The following is a 20,443-nucleotide window of genomic DNA, read 5'->3' as shown; positions in this document are numbered from 1 at the left end:
TAGACCAGGTTGCCCAGGGCCCCATCCAACCTGGCCTTGAACGCTCCTTTCATGAAGAACAGCACGTGCCATACATATTGTTTGATTTCTCACCTGTGAAAGCCTGAATGACAAGTAAACACCATAATGCTTAATCCTTGTTTCATCTCTGAATATTTCTTAAAATGCTTTTTGTTCTGTAGAGAGTTAACAAGGATCTTGTGTGGAAAGAAACAGGTGGAGCCTGAGCGTGTATACACACGCATATGCTCATGATGCTCATAGGTTTGGGAGCTGACAGTGATGGGTCTATTTATTTGGGGACAAGGAAAGTATGTTTCCATTGCTACCTTCAGGAACAAATGAGCAGTGAGTGGGTGGGAGATGTAGGGAGTGCATCTGTCTCTAATCATTGACATGCTGGATGGCTGAAGGAGCACACTGAGAGGGATGCTACTGCTTCCATGGCCTGGTATTCATGTGTTGTGCTGCACATCCAGGGCAAAGAGCCCTCAGCAGATATCCTGCCACATCTTGTTCCATTTTCCCAGGCTGAGCCTGCGCAAAGTGCATGCTTCAGGCACCTACATAATCACAGGCATTGCAATGATACAGGCTCAAAAGCAGAAGTAAGCAAGGAAGACAACATGATACACTTTTCCTGATTTGTGTCTAACTGTTTTTTACTATTGCACTCTCTAACACACTACTGACCCCACTACCTCACACACCCAAATCCACAACGCATTGATTCTTTCACTTAGAAATGAATTAATTCTTTTTAAAAAAGCACTGATGGTCTACTGAAAACTACTTCAGAAGTTGAACAGTCTTCTATGTCTTAGTAAGTTGTAGGGGCAGGTGGGGCTGGGGAGTGCTCTGGACATACATCACTTATAGCAATCTGAAGTCTTCGGATAGCTAAAGACCACCTGGAAAGAAGAGCCTCAGTGAAGAAAAGGGAGAACACTATACTTGAATTGGCAATGACGATTAGGCAAAAATGCAGCACAGAAACTTCCACATGTCTGAATATGTAGAGAAAGGAAGATGAATTTTGATCAAGCAAATATGAACATTTCAGCTAGAGTAATTCACACTGAAGGAAAAAGATCAAAGAAAAACTGAAATTAGTCAGCTGAATTTTAATATGTTACTGAGTGAAGACGAAGGGAACTCTTACAGATGACAGTAGAAACACTTTCTAGAGATCAAAGTTTAGCTAGAGATAAAAGACAGAACAACAAACTAACGTTTTGTACTTTTTTTCCCACCCTGATAACATGTACTGTGCATTATTTATGAAGAGACCAGTAGGTCTGTTTTACTGGGAAGAATAAGTTAGATGCACCTTTGATGGAGCTCCTTAAATTTCAGAAAGTGTTCCAGTTGCAGTGGTCCCTGCTAACTTTGCCAGTAAGTTTCAAAAGCATCAGAATTGGGCACATGGTAAATTTAACAGTGAAAATAAACCAGACACTTTAAGTTCCTTATGGTGTGTCCCAAATAGCTTATAAAACACAAATGCTTCCTCAATCATTAGGGATAAACAGATCCCCTGGCATTCTAAATAGGATGCAAAGTGTGGATCAAAATGAGTAATAAATTGAATTAATGTGGCAAAGATATAGGCTGATGTCAAACTGATGTTAAGGGATTGACTTATATTGAACTTCTCCTTGGAGACAACAACACAGAGAAATGGTTAGTGCTTCTTTTCTAACACAGCTACCAAGCACCCTGTTGCCATGCTACTGTATCTAAGTGGCATCTAACTGGTGCATGTAAAGGAAAATCCTGGTTCCCTCAATGCCAGTGCTCTGTTTGGATGCCAGCAGGAGACTTGCATATGTCAGGTGAGAGATTTCTCTTCCTCCAGCTCTTATTTGGATCAGAGTAAGCTGAGGACATGCCTGGCAGCAGTACCTCTACCTCTCCATGACACACTCCTGTGATGACTGCTTCACCCTCTGCATTTGCACTGTGGGAAAGGGGGTGGAACTGAGCCATGTGCTAGATGATGTCTTTCACATCCCTCTGTGCTTGGACTCTCATTTTCTGTAGAAGAATTGAATACATTTAGTGTATAAATGTGCCTTCGGTGTAGCAAAATGGAGAGCAGGATTTGCCAGATGAAGGTTTACGATAGCAAATTTAAAGAATGCTGGGAAATAATTTGAAATGGAAGATGGGAGGCAGTAAACAGCTGAAAATGCAGAAAAATGCATTGTGGAAAGAATCAAGAGAGGTAGAAAATAAGAATAAATAAATGGTATCACGAATGAAGGTTAAGAAAATACTCCTGTTGAGTTACAGGAAAGGAATGGCTCTGGGCAGCCTGGTCTAGTGATTGGTGACCCTGCACACAGTAGGGGGGTTGAAACTAGGTGATCAGTATGGTCCCTTTCAACCCAGGCCATTCTGTGATTCTATGAATTGGAATGGTCAACAGACTCCCCTTCATCTGGCGTAAGGTCTTTATTCTTTTCAATTCCTTAATCAGGGACAGTATTGTTTGAGTTCCAGTGTTGCAAGGACCTTGCAAGGACCTCTCCCAGTGAGATGCAAGGTCAGGGACCCATCTCCTGGCACAATCAGAATCAGACCAGTGTTCGTCACAGTCTTTCAAATCTAGAACTTTTGAAACACATGCTATCCTTACCATCCTTTTCTTTCTCATCCAAATAGCCTTTTTTTTTTTTTTTTTTTTTTTTTTTTTTTTTTTTTTTATGGCCCTAGTGGTTACTCTTCACACTGAAGCAATTATAAAAAGCTCAGCAGATATTGAGCAACTCACAGTTTGGGCTGCACTTTCAGATGCCCACATACTCTTCATCCCTCAGTGTTTTGGGAGCAGCTGCCTGGCTGGCTGCAACACAGATTGCAACACAAGAACTTGACTGAAAATGACAGCGGTGCTTTTTTGCGGATTTCATGAGCAGTGCTTGGAAACACTTTATCATCAGCCCCATTCTGATGTTTCACGGGTCAGCTTTGGTTCATCCTGAGCCATGTCAATGCCAAATCTCCTCTGGAGTTTCTCCAAAGTTAACTGTCTAGTGCATACATGGAGAGAGAAAACACAACAGAAAGGAAAATTAGGATGGCTTGGCTCCTTATCCAAGATGCTACCAAACACAATCCCCTCCCTGCTATGAGCTGGCCAGTATTTACTCTCAGAGGGAGATATGGTCTCCAGGAAGGGTGAGAAGAGCTGCAACACAATCACAGCGGAAGTTGCGACAGAGCTGCTGCTGTCTCTGTGCCTGAGGACAGCATGTCAGTAGGAGAGCTCAAACTTAATCATTCTAGGTGCTTTCATAGTCAGTGACCTCATGAAATGCTATCAAGTGCATATGACAGCTGCTCCTGTCTCTTCTCACCTCTTCAGTAACATACAGCCTTAAAGTGACAAGCTGCCTAGGCAGAAGATCCAGAGAAGAGCTCTTCCCAAGTATTCAGAAAAGTCTGACACCTCCCTATCATCATCTCAACAAAATGTAGTGGGGGAAAAAAAAAAAAAAAAAAAAAGATAAAACCCCACAGCCTTCATGGCTACTTTATGGAACAGCAGGAGATGCTGCTTCTTTGCATGGTCCATGTCCTCACACATCAGAGGGTTTGGGAGCCAATGAGAAAGGGAAGAGGAAAAACCATCATACAGCATAGATTCCTACCATAACTATCTAGAAGGGCTGATGGGTTTACATTCCTATTTAGGCTGGTAACAATGGATAATGAGAAGGCTGAGGAACTCAACAAATTTTTGCCTCAGTCTTCACAGGCAGCTGCTCTTCAAACAGCCCTCAAGCTGATGGGTCAGAAGGTGGGGATGGAGCATTGCCCCTCCCACTAAATGCGAAGATCAGGTTTGCAACCACTTGAGGAAGCTGAACATTCATAAGTTTATGGGTCCTGATGAGATGCATCCCAGAATCCTCAGGAGGCTGGATGACATATTCACCAAGCCACTCTCAGTGATACCTGAAAAGTCCTGGCAGTCAGGTCAAGTGCCTGGTGTCTGGAATAAAGGAAATGTCACATCCATTTTTGAGAAGGGTAGGAAGGATGATCCAGGGAACTATCAACTTGTTAGTCTCAGCTCTGTGCAGGGGAAGATCATGGAATAGATCCTCCTGAAAACTATGCTAAGTCACGTTGAAGAGAGGGAGGTGATATGCCATAACCAGCATGGCTTCATCAAGGGCAGGTCCTGCCTGACCAACCATGTGGCCTTCTATGACAGTGTAACTGCATCAGTGGATGAAGGAAGAGCTACTGATTTCATTTATCTGGACTTCAGTAAGGCCTTTGGCACAGTTCCTCACAAATCCTTCTCTTCAGATTGGAAAGATATGGATTTGACAGGTGGATGGTTTAATGAACGGGAAAATGATTGCAAGACTGTACACAGAGAGTGGTGGTCAATGGATCAATGTCTGGATGGAGATCAGTGACAAGAGTCGTCCCTAGGGGTCAGTACTGGGACTGATGCTCTTCAATATCAATAACATTGACAGGAGGATTGAGTGCATGCTCAGCAAGTTTGCAGGTGACACCAAGCTGTGTGGTGTGGCCAACATACCTGAGGGATAGGATGCCATCCAAAGGGACATAGATAAGCGTACATTTCAACTGGCATAGAGCATTCAGAGAAAGATCTGGAGGATAAATTCATCATGCTTTTGCCTACCTGAAGTAACTAACTAGGGTACATATCCAGCCAGGAGAACTGCAAAAAAGACCTTCACCCTACAGTGGGCTGAGGACAGCTGACATAGATTGATTTAAGTGATATGCCATTAGAAGCTCTTCTGAATGACTACAAGCTATTATGTGGCCTCATACTTAAGCACCTCCAAAATGCGTATTATTTAATTGACACAGCATTACAGCCCCTTTACAGCCATTAATTTTGCTCATATTGTGTCAATCTGAATACATACTTGTCATTATGGTACTATTAGTGCATATACACCTACAAGAAAAAGGACAGAGAAGCTACCATTTGTGGCACAGAAATGTCATCTCAAATCTAACTGTGCCAGTACAGTTTGTACTGCAGAAATGCAAGTCACCTTAATTCTTAGCATGAATGACTACAGGGATGCATATTCCTAGCATTATGTTAATAGCAATTCTTACCACTTCCAGAAATGCACCGGTCCCATGGTACTGAATATATCAAGGCAATGGCTTCAGTCTGCTGCTATACTTCCCCCAATTTTCTGTAATCTTTCTAGCTGGGTTCCTGTGTCAACCATAAAAGTAGAGGACATCAGAAGAAGTACTGCTGCTATTATATTATGACCTACTGAAGAGAGGAAAGCACAGCTATATTTAAATCAATGTTCCATAGAGAGTGTTCTGAGTTGGCAAATAAGTCCTTATACATTTACCTGTCATAAGATTGCCATATATTAATGCAGTAATGGTGATACATTTCAGCAATTTTTTTCTTCCTTTGCTGATCACATATTCCTGATTCCTTTTTAGCCTGACTCTTTAGGTTGCAAATTCTAATTTGCAAGCTTAAAATACAAATTCTGTTTGTGAAGATAAGATTTCGTAAATATTATATCTCCCCTGGAAGAGGAGGAAATTATTTTACATTCTCTTAAACAAATTATTTAGATAATATCAAGTCTGCTCCAGGTTAAAATTTTGGAGATGTAAATACATTTTAATATGCCAGCCTTGTAGCAAGTATATGATAAACATCCGTGCTATTTTAGGCATTTTAGAAGTTGTTATGTTTCAGTAATACTCAGTAGCAGACCTACTGCAGCTAGAAAAGGCATACTGGATTGTAGAAAGAGAAATGTGAAAAATAAACTGAACATCTTAAAACAGATATCCAGGCTGCATATATCTTGAAGGGCACTGAGGGAGTTCCCACCCTCTCCCTGCTCTGTTCAGCTCAGAGGACCAGCTGCAACACAGCCTGCCCTTACAGTGGGTGAAAACAGTTGGAAGTATTGCTCTGGTGACATAAGGCAAATGGGGACAGGATGAGGAAGGTTTAGAGCTAGAAGACACAAATGCTACAGTTAAAGGACTGGGTAATTTCTAGAAGATAGCAGGACCTCCTCCTTTTCACATGTTGACTCACTTAAACCTTGAAGAGAAGGAAGAAAAAAAGCTGGGGCTATAGATTCAGACTCATCAGATTTCCACTTAGTTCCATGGGACCTGGGAGCTAAGAGTAGCTGTTCCTTATGCCCACCACAGTGAGACACAGGGGATCCTGCCTGCTCTGTCATGCTACCACAGAAGCATGGAGAAGCCAACTGTGTCTCCTATAAGAGCATGACCTGCCACAGTAAGAAGCAGTGAGTGGCTCTGCTGAGCTTTCAGCACTGCTGGAGCAAGGAAACCAAACTGCCTGGCTCTCTCAGCACTGAGATATCTCCAGTCAGCTGGCTGGCAGAGTCTTGCCTCGCTGAGAGCCAAAGACTTTTGAACTACAGCCACTGGTGAATTCCAGGCTAAATGTTGTTGTGAGTACCAATATCTCCCAGTTACTGCTGAGCCCTAAATTCAGTAGGAACTTCCACCCAGGAGGTCCTTTCTTTATCTGGCAAGGTACAGCTGAGATCCAGGCAGCCTTGCAAATGTGAGTATGGTGAGTAAGCTGGCTTTTTGGACTGATGTATTATTGCCATGGAGGAGACCAATACCTTAGCCAGTGCAGCTGTCAGCAGCTAGACCCTTCTCCAGACTGGACTGCATTGTGGGTCTGGTCTTTTTCAGCATGTTCATCACCTGGACAAAGGGACAGAATGCACCCTCAGCAAGTTTGCTGATCAAACGAAGCTGGGAGGAGCGTCTGCTTTCTTTACTACAAGGGTGACAGAGCACTGGAGCAGACTGCCCAGATAGGTGTGGAGTCTCCTCTGGAGATTTTCTAAACCTGTCTGGACACCTTTCTGTGTAAGCTACTGTAGGTAACCTGCTTTAGCAGTGGGTTGGACTTGATCTCCAGAGATCCCTTTCAGTCACTACGATTTTGTGATTCTGTGATGCTGGAGAGGGTGCAAAGGCTGCCAGAACACACAACTGTGGAGAAAGAGGTGGGGGCACCACAGAGCCAGCGGTGATCTAGCATAGGTACAGCTTCAGCTTGAAGGTGTATGACTGGGAGCCCTTTCCCTTTCTTTGGGAAGAAGTCCCAGATTTTAAAGCTAAAGTAGGGCTGTGAATAAGCACTGCCTAGAGATCATGCTGGAGCACAACTGCCCAACTTCTGTTGGAGAATGAAGAGAAAAATCGGAGAATTAAATATTCATTGAGAAAAGACACAGTAGTTATTATCTTGACCAAAAAGACTGGGATATGTCATGACCTACATTACAGGGATATTGATTTCAGGGGCTCTTAGATTATTTCCATTCTGTGGAAGGGGGAAGTTCTGTGCTCTGAGATGGCAGAAGTGCCATCTTTAAGAAACTTTTGTTGGAAACTCACTGTATGTGTGTAGTAAGTGTTGGTTCTAAAATAAGGAAAGTACTGGTATAAAATAATAAAACTAATCAGGACATATTATAAAGTAATCATCTGTAAAAGGACCCTGAATGCCAAATATAATGCAGGCTGAGTGTCTATGGTTGTGCTGTATAAACCTTGAAAACATCAGTTTATAGATTGGAAATGCTGACAACCCATGAACTACAATGCTGCGACCAGATAATTGAATCCACATTCCCATGCATTTGGAAAATCAATAACTGTTAGAAGCAAAGGGCACTACCTTAAAAGCCCAATGAGCACTTCATGCAAATGGGAGGGTTATTGGAATGAAAAGCTGGCTGTGAAACACACATCATGTGCCAGATGTCTGCCAGAGCATCATGTTCGAAAGACTTAGTGCACTAAATACATGCATGACCTAGCCCTGAGCAAACACCATCATTTCTTCTTTCTTCCAGATTTAGGATGATAAATGGCCTGCTGTGCCAGCCTCAGAAATTGCCAAGTTCAGGGATCTTGAGCTGAGGTAAGTGATGCTGTTGGATGCTAGTATCTTGATTGGGGTGTGAACACACCAGGGAGCAACTGGGAGTAGGGAACCTATTCATAGCAGCACAGGCTGCTAAGCACTGGTGTAACAAGCCTGACTAGTGACTTGTTACTTACTCATGCATGAAAACGACACCTTATGCTACACGGGCTGCTGCTCAATAATAACCCTGGGGCAGGCAGCTATTGGGGGGAGGACATGAGCACCTTCTCACTGGAGTAATATCCACTGGGTTGTGAATACTGCTCTTACTCCTGAACAGGGATGCAGGTGGGCCAAGGTGTGCCACCAGAGCAGTGCTAACACAATTAGGTGGATCTTCAGAGTGGAAGCAGTGTTCATTGTCAATAAAAAGCCCACTGAGGTTGCTTTCAAATGGGTTTGGTTTTCTTTTTCGTAGCTGAATGCTGTCTCACGTTGGTTCTAGTGGTGGGGTCAGATCAGGACACTGTGAGATGGTCTGTGTGTGTGAGAGAGAGAGAGAGAATTTTTCATGCTTGTAGAGGAATGGGGAGGGAGAAGTAGGAATGAGAAAATATCACCATCAGTTAAATACCATGCGTGCTCCAGAAATCCCAGGGAAAGGTTTCTGTGCATTTTGCTCATCTTCCTGCTTACAGCTACCTTTGGTAAAATACTAAATCATGTTCACATTGGTATGGCAAAGTATATGAGCACTGCAGACATAAGGGAGCTTCCACTGCAGCTACTCACACAGCACATGTTCTGGAAAGATTTATTGGGCTGGGATCTAGGAGAAAATGGAGCTTTAAAAGCTCTTACAGGTCATACTCCCTTCAGGACTATCTGTTGTGTGCAGCTGGGTCATTTCCAACAGTTTGGTGCTTTGACTGTGACAGCTCTCCTCGCTTCTGACAGCTCATCTGAGCTGCTCTGCTGCATTGTTTTCTGCCTCTGGGTTGCTTGTAATTGCTTTGCTTTGATTGTTTATTATTTGTTTGATGTCTGTGTCAAGAAAGTCTCTCTTTTTTTTCTTTTTCTTTTTCTTTTTTTTTTTTTGGTAATATTCCCTTGCCCCATGGCTGAGACATGTACAAATGAAAAATACAAACCCACCACATTTCTGCTACTTAAAAAAAAAAAAAAACAACAAACATTTACAAATGTTCAGAAGACTTGCTCTTACCACCTCCTCTGCCCTCGCTAGGGCAAACGAATCCAGGCACGAATGAGCCCTCCTGTGATACATGAAGTGGTGGTCCTATGGCTAGCAGAGATACCTGGCTGCGTGCAAGAGCCAGCAGACTACACAAGAGCACAGCCCACAGCGACTCTGTAAGTATGCAGACCAAGGGAATTCGTTCTGACAGCTGGCCACATTGGCAGGGCAGGCAGTGCCTGCAGCAGCAGAATTTGGGAGCTGTAGAGATTTGTCTCTGCCTGCAGCACATCCATGCAGGCCCAGGCTGCTGTGGGTGCTGCTGTGAGAATGCTAGGGCCAGGGTGCCTGGAGCAGTGCTTCTGACCCCATCGCTCCTCTCTGCAGCAAGAGACCCTGCACGGCTTCCTCATGCTGCTTCCCCTCTCCCTGGGGCTTGGGAGTCGCACCCTATTGTAACTTTGGCTTTCTTCCCAGCAGCCTAAAGACAACGTAATATTTCTCTCTGGGAGTCATCCTTTATCCATCACAGTTTTCACTCAGATCTGAAGCCTTTGAATTTTGTAGCACCCATAGGCCTTGCAGGGCAGAGTGGGAAGATGACCAAGTTTATCCTCTCCCTCTGGAGTAATCAAAGGTAACTCTGGAGGCGTTCAAGAACCATGTAGAGGTGGCACTGAGGGATACGGGCAGCGGGCATGGTGGGGGTGGGCTGGTGGTTAGACTAGATGATCTTAGTGGTCTTTTCCAAGCTTAATGATTCTGTGATTCTACTCTATGATTAAATGTTGTTTTGTCCCCACTGTTTCTGAAGAAAGAGAAGAGCTGGAGTGGGAGGGGGGATAAGGGCCTGTAGGGGAAAAGGGTAGTAAAGGAAAGCAGAAATTTTGGCATGCTGTCTTGCCAAAACGTGCGCTACAGATGGAAAGGCACAGATGGAGCACTTCCACTGATAGTTCAAGAAATGAAACGTCTATGGAGTAGCTCAGAGTAGCAGCAGTTTCATTGTATAGCTGTATTATTACTCACTGTAGCAGCGGTTCTTAAAGAGCCAGGCTGTCAAGTCAGCAGTGCTTTGGGAGCCAGCAATGTGAATACTGTCACCCTAAAAATCCGCTGCAGTAACATCTTGCCTGGCACAATGAGCGGAGAGATTTTGTTTCAGCTCACCTTTTGATTGCTCTAGGAACACATATGAATTAAGCCACGCTCTTCTGAGCTTCCCAGTAGCACAGCCACAGAACAGCAAATGTATGAAGGCAGGTCTGCCTTCCTTTGTGTTCAGGCGCAGCATAAGTCTGAAGAAAAGAATTTATGTTGTATGCAATAGTGACATTGCCATGCAAGCAGAGGGGAAAAGGAACCAGAGAAATGGCATAAAGCATTCTGCAGGTACTGTGTGCCAAGCTTTGTTATTAGAAACACTGAAATGACTGAACAGTCCCTGCAGCACCATTCCTGTAAAGACCTGTCAAGAGTTTCCAGCCTAATTAGCCTTCCAGTGAATCTAGCTGCAGACCTCAATATCTTCTCTGTTATGAAGAGATCTGTGGCCAGATATTCACCTCTCTTTGTGAGAAAGTAGATCTCCCATTCCTAGTCTTCAGTTTTCCATGGGGCCAATGTCCAGCATGACTGTTGCAGCTGGCAGCAGGGCAGGAAATGCTGTTACTGTGCTCTGTCTCTGACTCATGACGCCATTTTTCCATGCCCTCTGGATACTCGAATGGATGCTTTAGAGGATGTTAATGTGTCTAGAAGTCTCCTCAAAGAGCTACTGAGCAGAGAGATTCAAACATCCTTGCAGCATCTTCTTCCCTGTCCCTCAAGAAGATCTTATGGTAATTCATTTTGTTACCTTGCCTTGCTCTGTTTTACTTCTTTTGCTATGGGAGACTACAAGCTGACTTAACACTGTTAAGATACAAGGATTCAGCTCATGACACAAGTATTCCTTATCCATCTGTCTGTCTGTATTTTTCCGAGGGCAGCTGTTGCCATCACATCCAAGAAGAAAAACAGCTTTTGAAAATAACTTCTTTTTCAGATGTTGTGAGTCCCAGCATAGGCACTTTCTTGACTTTCACATTCTGATTTTTATCCTGCTGCAGTAAGCAAATGGGAGCTGGAGATGTCATTAACGGCTAATTTAGACTGGCAATTAGGCAAAACCTAATGGGCTGCTCTCAGGCTGGAAACTAGCGCTGCTAGTTGTAGGCTCTAATTCTGACACTGGCTCTTTCTATGTCCAGGATGAATGCCTTTCCCTTATGTAAAATGAAGAATTACTATTCCTTATGAAACTACATGCTGTTGGGGTTCATTACCAAGGATTCATAAAATATTTTAGAAAGGAAAGTTAGGAAACATCATTTTGACATTTTAATGTGCCTCCAATCCTCTACTCTGATTGTTTCAAAATCTGTCTAGGGTGAAAGATTTCCCATTCTTAGCAGACTCACCCTATAAATTCAGTAATAACTTCAGTCCAGAAGACACCTAGCTCAATGCAACTGATTAAGAGACCAACATTATACAGTTACAGATTGGCTAGCTAGAGAGATGGGTGAGGCAGATAAAACGTGGCAGTGGTCACCACCTTTGTCAAACAACATTTTCCATTGAGTCTGTGTGTATCTGGAATTCAATACTGTCATGGAATACGCTACACTTTGATATGTAATGTCTGTGGATTTCCTTCTTATTTTTTTCATTTTTTTTTGACACTGTCCTAAAGGGAAAGAGGAAGGTTAAAACAGCACTATCTTCTATTAAAAAGACCCTTAAATAATCCTTATGAAGAGTTTGCAAGCACGATAGTATCCTCTCCCAAAGAAAAGAAAGGCTCAAAGCATACATTTTCCCTTAGAAACAGTATCTGCAGCTGCAGCCCCTTGATTGAATCTATCTACGTGAGAAATTAATCTTTCGGGAAATCAAATATGAGTGACCCTTGCATTCCTCCCCCATCAAGCTCTGTTCTCTGCCTTGAGTAGGGAGGCCCAGTACATGGAGTTAAAAAGACCAACAACCTCTCCTGTCTCTATGCAGATGCCTCAGAAAGCTCTGTTTGCAGATAGAAAGAAGATAAAATCTTCAAAGGTACTACCCACATTTCATATCATTGACACCAGCTCTGGGGAGGCAGACAATTGTCCCTGGGCTCAATGTCAGAAATTAGTTCAGTGGAACACTAAATAATGGTGATGATAATATAGATACTGTGTGTCATTCTGTCTCTCACAACATTTTTCGGTCATTGAGTCACCCTAATTGTTTAGCCAGTTCTCAGTGCTTTTATTATCAGGAAAAGATGTGGTAGGAGTTAAAAAAGGGACCAGACTGTTGCACACAAAGGTGGTAAATGACAAATCCAGTGGCTTTGCTCACGTCCATTCTTATAGAAGCTGGGATGAGTATTAAACCCTGGCTGGCAGGGACTGCTGATGACAGGGCTCGAGCCTAGTGTGCCCTTTCATGAAACTGAAGAAAAATCCAAAAACTTGAAATTAATATCCCCTTTCAAAATTGTAGTTTTCTGCCTGTGGTTCCCTAGTAGTCACTGTATTAGAATCATAGAGTCATAAAGGTTGGAAGAAATCTCTAAGATCACCAAGTCCAAGCATCAGCCCACACCCACTGCCCATGTCTCTCAGTGCCACATCTCCGTGTTTCTTGAACACCTTCAGGGATGATGACTCCACCACCTCCCTGGGCAGCCTGTGCCACTGCCTCACTGCTCTTTCTGAGAAGAAATTGTTCCTAATATCCAACCTGAACCTCCCCTGGCACAACTCAGGCCATTATCTCTCTTCCTATTGCTGTTACCTGGGAGAAGCAGCCAACCCCTACCTCGCCACAACTCCTTTCTGTTGGTTGTAGACAGCAATAGCGTCTCCTCTGAGCCTCTCCTTCAGGCTAAATAATCCCAGTTCCCTCAGCCGCTCTCCACAAGACTTGTTCTCTGCACCCTTCACAGCCCTTCACTGTTTGCCTCTGGACACTCTCCAGAGCCTCAGTGTCTTTCTTGTAGTGAGGGGCTTAAAACTGAGCAGAGTACCCAAGGTGCAGCCTCACCAGTGGCAAGTTCAGCGGGATGATCACCTCCCCAGTTCTGCTGACTGTGCTATTACTGATACAAGTCAGGATGCCATTGGACTTCTTGGCCACCTGGGCACGCTGCTGGCTCAGCAGCTGGGTGATTAGAGCTGGTCATCTGCAGGATGGAAGTGGGGAAATTATGGCAGTGAAGAAGTTCAGAGGGTTCAAAGCAACAGGAATTGTTAAGGGTAATGATGAATGTCTGGTGCAACACCAACCATCAGATTCACCACGGGATGCTGGCACTGAGTCTGTGACTTTGTCCCGTTCTTCTCGAACTTAATGAGAAGTGGAAATAATGCCGAAGTAATTTATATGAGTGTGACATTGGTAAGAGGCACTGCCTGACACATTATCAGCTTCCATTTCACATCTCAGTCCAAAGGTGTGATGCTATAGATCACAAGATTTTATACATGATACTTGGTCTGAACCATAGAGCACAATTCTCTAGAATAGGAAATAGTAGTTTTTCCTAGTATAATTTGAAGGGCTTGGGGCCTTGTTTTCATTTGCTGATATTCTAATATTTTTTTTAACACCACTGGTGAAATATTTAATATGTAATGCCTTAGAAGAGAATTACTTGTTTTGGCTAATTACATAGTGCTGTGATCACTGGTTTGTGGCATTTAAAATTCTCTCTTTCAAATTCTTCCTTCTACAGTGGCTTAATGCAGATAAGTAGATATGTGGCAGATATTTATAAGAAGCATGAAAGTGAATAAAATAGGAGAAGCCAGATAAATTAGGAGTCTAGGGATGTTTGCATCAGCTCTTCAAGAGTGTTCTGCAATTTGAGGAGTTTACTGTCTGCCAATTTATTTTTAGTTTGACTCTCCCACACTCTTCATGCTTAACCATGATTAGCCTTTTCTGTGGTGAGGTATATAAGCATGCTAGGTGAAGATTCACATCAGACAGTGCATCTTCCACATACATCAAAGATACCACTCTTCCACTTTTGGTAAGAGAAAGCATTTTAGACAAAACAGAAATATTCAAGGTCTGTTTGAAGCTGTATTTGACTCTAACTAGTATTGCATTTCTGCTCTTTTGAGGATGGGACTACAAATTCAAAAGCATACCTATTGTTGTCTTTCTAAAATAATTGGTCTTGTAGACCAGACATTTTAGGAACAGACTATTAATTGTATTGCTTTAGGCTCTTCTAGCAGACAAGGATGGTGAGATAAGAACATAAATATAAGAGAATCTATTTTCCAGGACAATCATCCCAAATCCAATTTATAAGCTGTTAAACATATGAAGGGTAGACTGAAAAATTCTCAGGAAAAATAATGACCTAGGCCCCAAAGCTATTGACTTCCCTTCCTTGTTGAAGCTTTAAAGAGAAGATACTTTCATGGTTGATACTCATAGATTGTTGTTTACAACCTAGCAAAGCACCCACAGCATTATCATGAAGATCAAACACATCTCATAGATTTTACAGGCATTACAGATGCCACTTTTGCCCCTAGTTGTCACATCTCGTGAACTACTGTGGGACAAAATGCTCTGGCAGTTGATGTAATCTAGCCCTTGGTTTCTAATAGCATAGTCACAGCTATTTATAAAGTACAATAGAATTTTGCCTTATATCCTTGATATAAATGTCAAGTGCCCTGCAGTACTGTGTACTGTTCCTAGAGAAATGATCCATTAAAACCATCCATATCAGAAAGCAAGGTTTCACAACACTCCAGAAGAAATTATATTCTCATACAATAATAGGGAAAATTGGCTGGTTTGAAAAGATTGTTGACATGCAGCAAAGTTAGCTTCTTCATTTGCTGCATTCACCATGTCTTAGTTCCTTAAGGATACCCTGTCTACAAAGAGGAATAGAGGATTCATTTAGCTGCCTTAAACCCTCAATTACAGGGCTGTGCAACTTGACAAAAAATATGTAGATTGCACCAATGATGAAAAACTCAGGCCAATAGAGAAGTGTGAGAATGAAGAAAAGAATGTTAAAAGATGCTAATCCTGCTGCTGATCCTCAGGTTGCATGGGGCCAAGAAGAAGAAGGCCTATTTTGTTCCTTGAGATACAATGACCAAATATCACAGTGCACTGGGAAGATGGGTCTCCTTGTGACAGGATTATAAAGTTGAGTAGTGACAAATGCCTAACAGTCATGACAGATGTTTCAGCTATTAGGACTCTGGGAGAAATTTACTGTAAAATCTTGTCTTGGTCTTTCCTATTACTTACAGAAAGTGCAGTTATTCCCCAAGTCCCCTCCTTAGGGGAACCAGGTGTTCTCCTAAGGGTCATTCCTCTTTCAAGACAGGGGAAGCAGAAGACCCTGACAGAGCTCTCTTTTTTTTTCTTCCACCTCCCTTTCTCTGTGCCAGTTCCCTTTTAGACTGTTGCCTTTGCTACCTACAGATTCCAGGCCCATAGCCCTGGGGATATTGGTGTGTTATTTAACCATTTGTTTTCCAGATGTAACAGCAATTTGTGCTACCTCACAGAACTGCAGTCAAAACTTCTTAATCATGTGGAGCAAATGTTCCTTGGTATTTCTCTATTTTGAGTATTGGAGAATGTATTTTTTCCTTTAATACCCTTGTGATAGCCTGATTTCCTGTATTATCCAGGTGTTTTGCACATATATGTGATCTACTGCAGTTGTCTTACTGATCTACATCTCTCACTGACATCCTATGCCATTACAAGTAAGTTATCTTTTTGCTTCATATTTAAAGTGCGTGTTTTCTGAGACAGACACTATGATTTTGATCTCTGTTCAGCACCACGCACAACAAAGTGTGAGTTTCACGTGGCTCTGTAAGTGCTGAAACAATGCAAAGAATACTTACCAGTATAATAAGCTGTGATTTACTTATCCCTATAGTTCACCATGATGTCTAGTTAAAATAAAATTATTTCATCCAAAGCACTTTCAGTACCCCCTATCAACACCTTTCATATAGCAAAGAAACCAACTCAACCCAAAAGACTTTGTGCCTATACCATTGTTTATTACACTAGTGAGGCTGTATGAATATCCAGATGGATTAAAAACATGTCTAAAATTCACAGCCTTTTCATAATGTTATATCATAGATTTATAATCTTCCCTCAGGAAACTAAATTAATTTGCAGTGATACTTTTTTTTTTCTTTAAACCAAGTGAGACAGGGATAATAAATAATCCCTTCTAGTACCTCTGGAGATAATTGGCTGGAAAAATATAGGTTGATAATTGTTAACCAACTTGAGGTCACTCAGCTGAACGTTAGCACCACTGAGGCAACAGTGTCTGAGTAACAAGAACATGCCCTTCAGACAAATATTAATTAAAGGTAAAAGCTAAAAGAGAAGAAGCTGAAATCACAACACATTATGTATTTCACAGAATTAGAAGCGTCAGTATTTCAACAGTAGAGATGAGCTTCTGATTTAGCCGGTTGTCCATGTCTTCGCATGCATATTCTATAACCAAAGGATTTGTATGAGAGAAGTTTAGGGAAAGGAAGGCTATTTAAGTCGCTCAACTTTAAAGAAAAAAAAAATACAGGAATAGTTGGTTTCTTACGAGGGAACTGTCTCACCAACCTGCACTTTCAGCTCCAACAGGCTTCAGTTCCAGCTGGAGAAGACTTCTTCCTTATTGGAGTGGCCTGGAGGATGCTAGCATCCACTGCTGCAGCTCCTGCTGAATTCAACAGTTTTGCCATTGGCTGTAACAAGAGTAGGACTGTGCTTTCTGTCTGCACGCTCCTAAAAGGGTGTTCCAAGACATATTTAGCCTTATGAATGTCTTACAGGCAAGACACACCCAGTGGCGGCTTCTTCTTATGCATCCTTCTTAGTCTGCTCAGAGGCTGACTGAGGTCATGCAGAAACACTTTCAGCTGCTTTGCACGCTCTGTGCAAAGGGACTGTGCTCAAAGGAAACCACCAGTGGTTCTTGCCTCAGGAACAATGGAAATGGTCTCTCCTTTTAAGTTCACCCAGTATTAAACAATTTAAAAACACAGCACTCTCACTCATCTTGGGAAGACGTGATTTCTGAAGCTCTTTTCCCTGTTGTTTTCTGACTTTAAAAGGATTCTAACTCACAGTCCTCATCCAAGACAGTGAAAATAACTGATCTGGTTAGAAATGATGACAAGCAAGTTTCTAGGTTTAAGAATATTTTATTCTGTTCTGTAGTGGTGGATTAACATGGCCCCATATTCAAAAAAAGACACTCTCCCAGACACTCACAATGACCTTCCCCATTTTCTAGCCCTGGTACCCTCTGTACACTTAGCTGTGGCCCTTTCTCTGTGTTATTTTCCTTCAGAAGCCACGTTTGTTTAGGTTCCTACTTCATATTTTAACTGGAGCTAAAAATGCTTAAGACCACCTATAGACTCCACAGTAGAGGCACTGTGTAGCGTTCTCCAGTCTTGGTCTCTCAATTATACAATTTGACATTTGCACAAAATACACAGCAGCTCTCTTTGGGTTGTGTATTTCCTTGGTTTCTGTAGATTACAGAGGCTTGGGGGAGGAATGAGGGCTGGTTCACTCTACTGAGTTGGGATGCAGTCAGAAAACCCCACATAGTGTCTGTAGAATCCCTCCTGGAAACTACTGCAACAGCATAATTTGTACCCATCCACAGATCTCTCCACCCTAGCCTATAAAAGTGAAAAATACAGCTCTGTCATTCTGGGCACACTCTTTAACAATGGCATATTCATCCTCAGACTGGGCAATCCAGTGACCAGATGTATGTGGAAGTCACATCTCCTTGACATAATGATCTGTCAGAAGTTGCCCTCAGATGTTTTTCCTCTGTAAGTAAATAATGACCTAGGTCTCAGCTTCAAATCTTCTAGATATGTGTTTATGAGGGCATTAGAAGACCACAGGGCAGTTTGTAAGAGTCATCCCACCTCCTAACTCACCCATCGCCTCAGAAGCTTATAAATCAAGGCACTTCAGAGAAACATATTTTTCCTTTATATTTTTTAAAACTTAAAATACATTTTGTCTTGCATTAAAACCTTTTTTATTTTCAGAAGCTTCTCACTTGAATTATGAAGCAGATCAGAGGCCACCATAAAATCATCCCCAGAAGAAAAAGGCAACATAATGGAACACAAATTAAAATACAAATTTAAGCACAAAGCACCAGGAGAGGTCTGGAACACAGCATGCATATTACCTTAAAAAACAAAATGTAAAAGAGTGAGTCCTAACAACCATACATTAGAAATTGCAATGTGTTCTAATATCTTCCAGATGTGGATTTCATTATTGCTAAAGTTAGATGGGTTACAACCTGCACTTAAAAAGCTTTTCTTTGCCACAAACTGAGAGAGTGAAGATTTGCTGAAGCAGAGAGAAAGGAAGGAGCTGAACCTCCTCCTGCCAAACACTCGACTAATGTATATGAGTATTTTACTGGCAACTCGGAGGAGAGGGTTTGTTCCCATTATAGCTGGTTTCTTTATTTCTTACTGAGGTTGGTAGAACTTCTCACAGGAAGGATGTAACACGGGAGGTGGCCGATTACAATCTCCTATTTCTACATGGAGCCAACTGCTGTTTACAAGCAAGTGCACCCTGGAGGCACTGAGGAATAAATACCTACCAAACAGCCTATAGCCAGCTAAATAAATCACAGTTTTTCAAAGAGCTCTGGCTTGTGTGAATGTAGCAGATTATCCCTAATAAAACCCCGAAGTTTTTCATCAGGGCTAAATAATCTGAATCTGTGCATCTTTCTTGTGTGGAAATCTGCACGTCTCCTTAGGCAACAGCTCCCCAGCAGCTTTCTTAAAAGCTACATTTGTCCCGGTGCCACAGAACCAGCCATCAACACTCCAGGCAAGGATTCCCAAAAAATACAATTGCCCATCCATAGGAAATCCTCTAAGCCCCCTGTCATGACAAACCCTCTGGAATCAGCAAGGATTACTTCCCTGTGAGACTGTCGGAGATCTCACTGTCAGGGCAGGTGACTGTGACCCATGTTGTTGAGTATTCTCAAAAACTAAAATACTGACTCTTCGATGCTGTTTAAACAGTACTGATTATATCTGAAGATTGGCTGATTCCCCATGCTGCCCAAGATCCCAAACATTTGCTCCAACCTGTGCTTGGATCACTTTTCTGAGAGCAGAGTCTTCCTCTGTTACTCCAGAGGCTGGGCTAGATACCAAGAGAGGGCATCCTCAGAGCTTTCCATAAGTGCAGAGTTCTCCCAGTTGTCTGTCAGGAAGGAAACTACAGCTCTAAGGACCACTGCTTTCCTTCGCTTAGAGGATGAGGGGAATCAGACACCACACTTAATAGAGTGAACCAGAACAAGTGGCTGAACAAGTGGCGTTTTCTGAAAATAAGCTTGGCTATAAGTGGCTCAGGAATCATTATCGATAATGCAGAAAAGAAATCTCACACATTTCCACCAAAGCCTCAGTGCAGCCCCAGCAGCTGCATTGAATTTTGGGGTGGTAGAAGAAACATTCTGAATAATTACTGGCAGCTCTCAGAAGGTACCCTGCCTTCAGCATGCTCAAAACAGCATGCTGGTAGTGCTGCTGAACAGAAAAAATGGCTGTTATTATTAATCCTGGCCATATTCTGAACGAAATTCTTACCTCCTCATTAAAATGCTAGCTAATTTTAATGGTGGTAAAGCATTTTCCTGTAAAGGAGGTGCTTTCAATGTAAATGCTTTTTAAGAAATTTCTTTGTTACCACCATGAAAGATCTGATGACACTGCAAGCAAGTAGATGTTAAGAGACATTTGGCTTTCTTCTCCATGTATTACCAATGCATCAGTTTGCATATATCAGATAAACTTTGGAATTTTTCTTCAATCTTCCAGTATACAAAGGAAATTCAGATTCTTGTATGTGGCAAAGCATTATCCACTCTAATTAGGTACATCACCTTTTTAGGAAGTGTATCCATTTATATCAGCTGAGGATGCCTGACTGCGAGCAAACAAAACGGTTAAGAATTTCACATATGAGTGACTAAACAAGCTGGCATCAGTGGCAGAACATCTGACAGAGGTCACTGGTCAAAGGATGGTGGAACAGAAATACTGCACCTTTATGCTTTGGGCACCTTCTGGAATTGTAGTTCTCAGGATATTTCCAACTAACGTGAACCAGCTGCTTCTGGTGCTGCAGAACAAAAGATGAAAACTGATCAAGAACATAACGGCTTGGAGTCAGAGAAGCAAATTTGCAGTGAGAGACCT

General features: G+C 42.3%; 1 long non-coding RNA gene across 2 annotated transcripts; it reads left to right on the top strand.

Annotated features, from left to right (window-relative positions):
* Positions 1–1,696: 1,696 nt before the first annotated feature.
* LOC101749881 lies at positions 1,697–18,839 on the top strand. Of its 2 annotated transcripts, none has more exons than XR_005845972.1 (5): positions 1,697–1,835; positions 7,908–7,975; positions 9,168–9,295; positions 15,830–15,907; positions 18,248–18,839. It is a non-coding gene; the product is annotated as an uncharacterized LOC101749881 (long non-coding RNA). The 2 variants fall into 2 exon arrangements; XR_003076186.2 differs by lacking the exon at positions 18,248–18,839 and adding an exon at positions 16,803–17,212.
* Positions 18,840–20,443: the final 1,604 nt, after the last annotated feature.

Source organism: Gallus gallus, chromosome 1 (assembly GCF_016699485.2).
Source record: "Gallus gallus isolate bGalGal1 chromosome 1, bGalGal1.mat.broiler.GRCg7b, whole genome shotgun sequence".
NCBI classification, from domain to species: Eukaryota; Metazoa; Chordata; class Aves; order Galliformes; family Phasianidae; genus Gallus; species Gallus gallus.
Note: the sequence above shows the minus strand (reverse complement) of the source record. Positions and strands in the feature narration are given on the sequence as shown.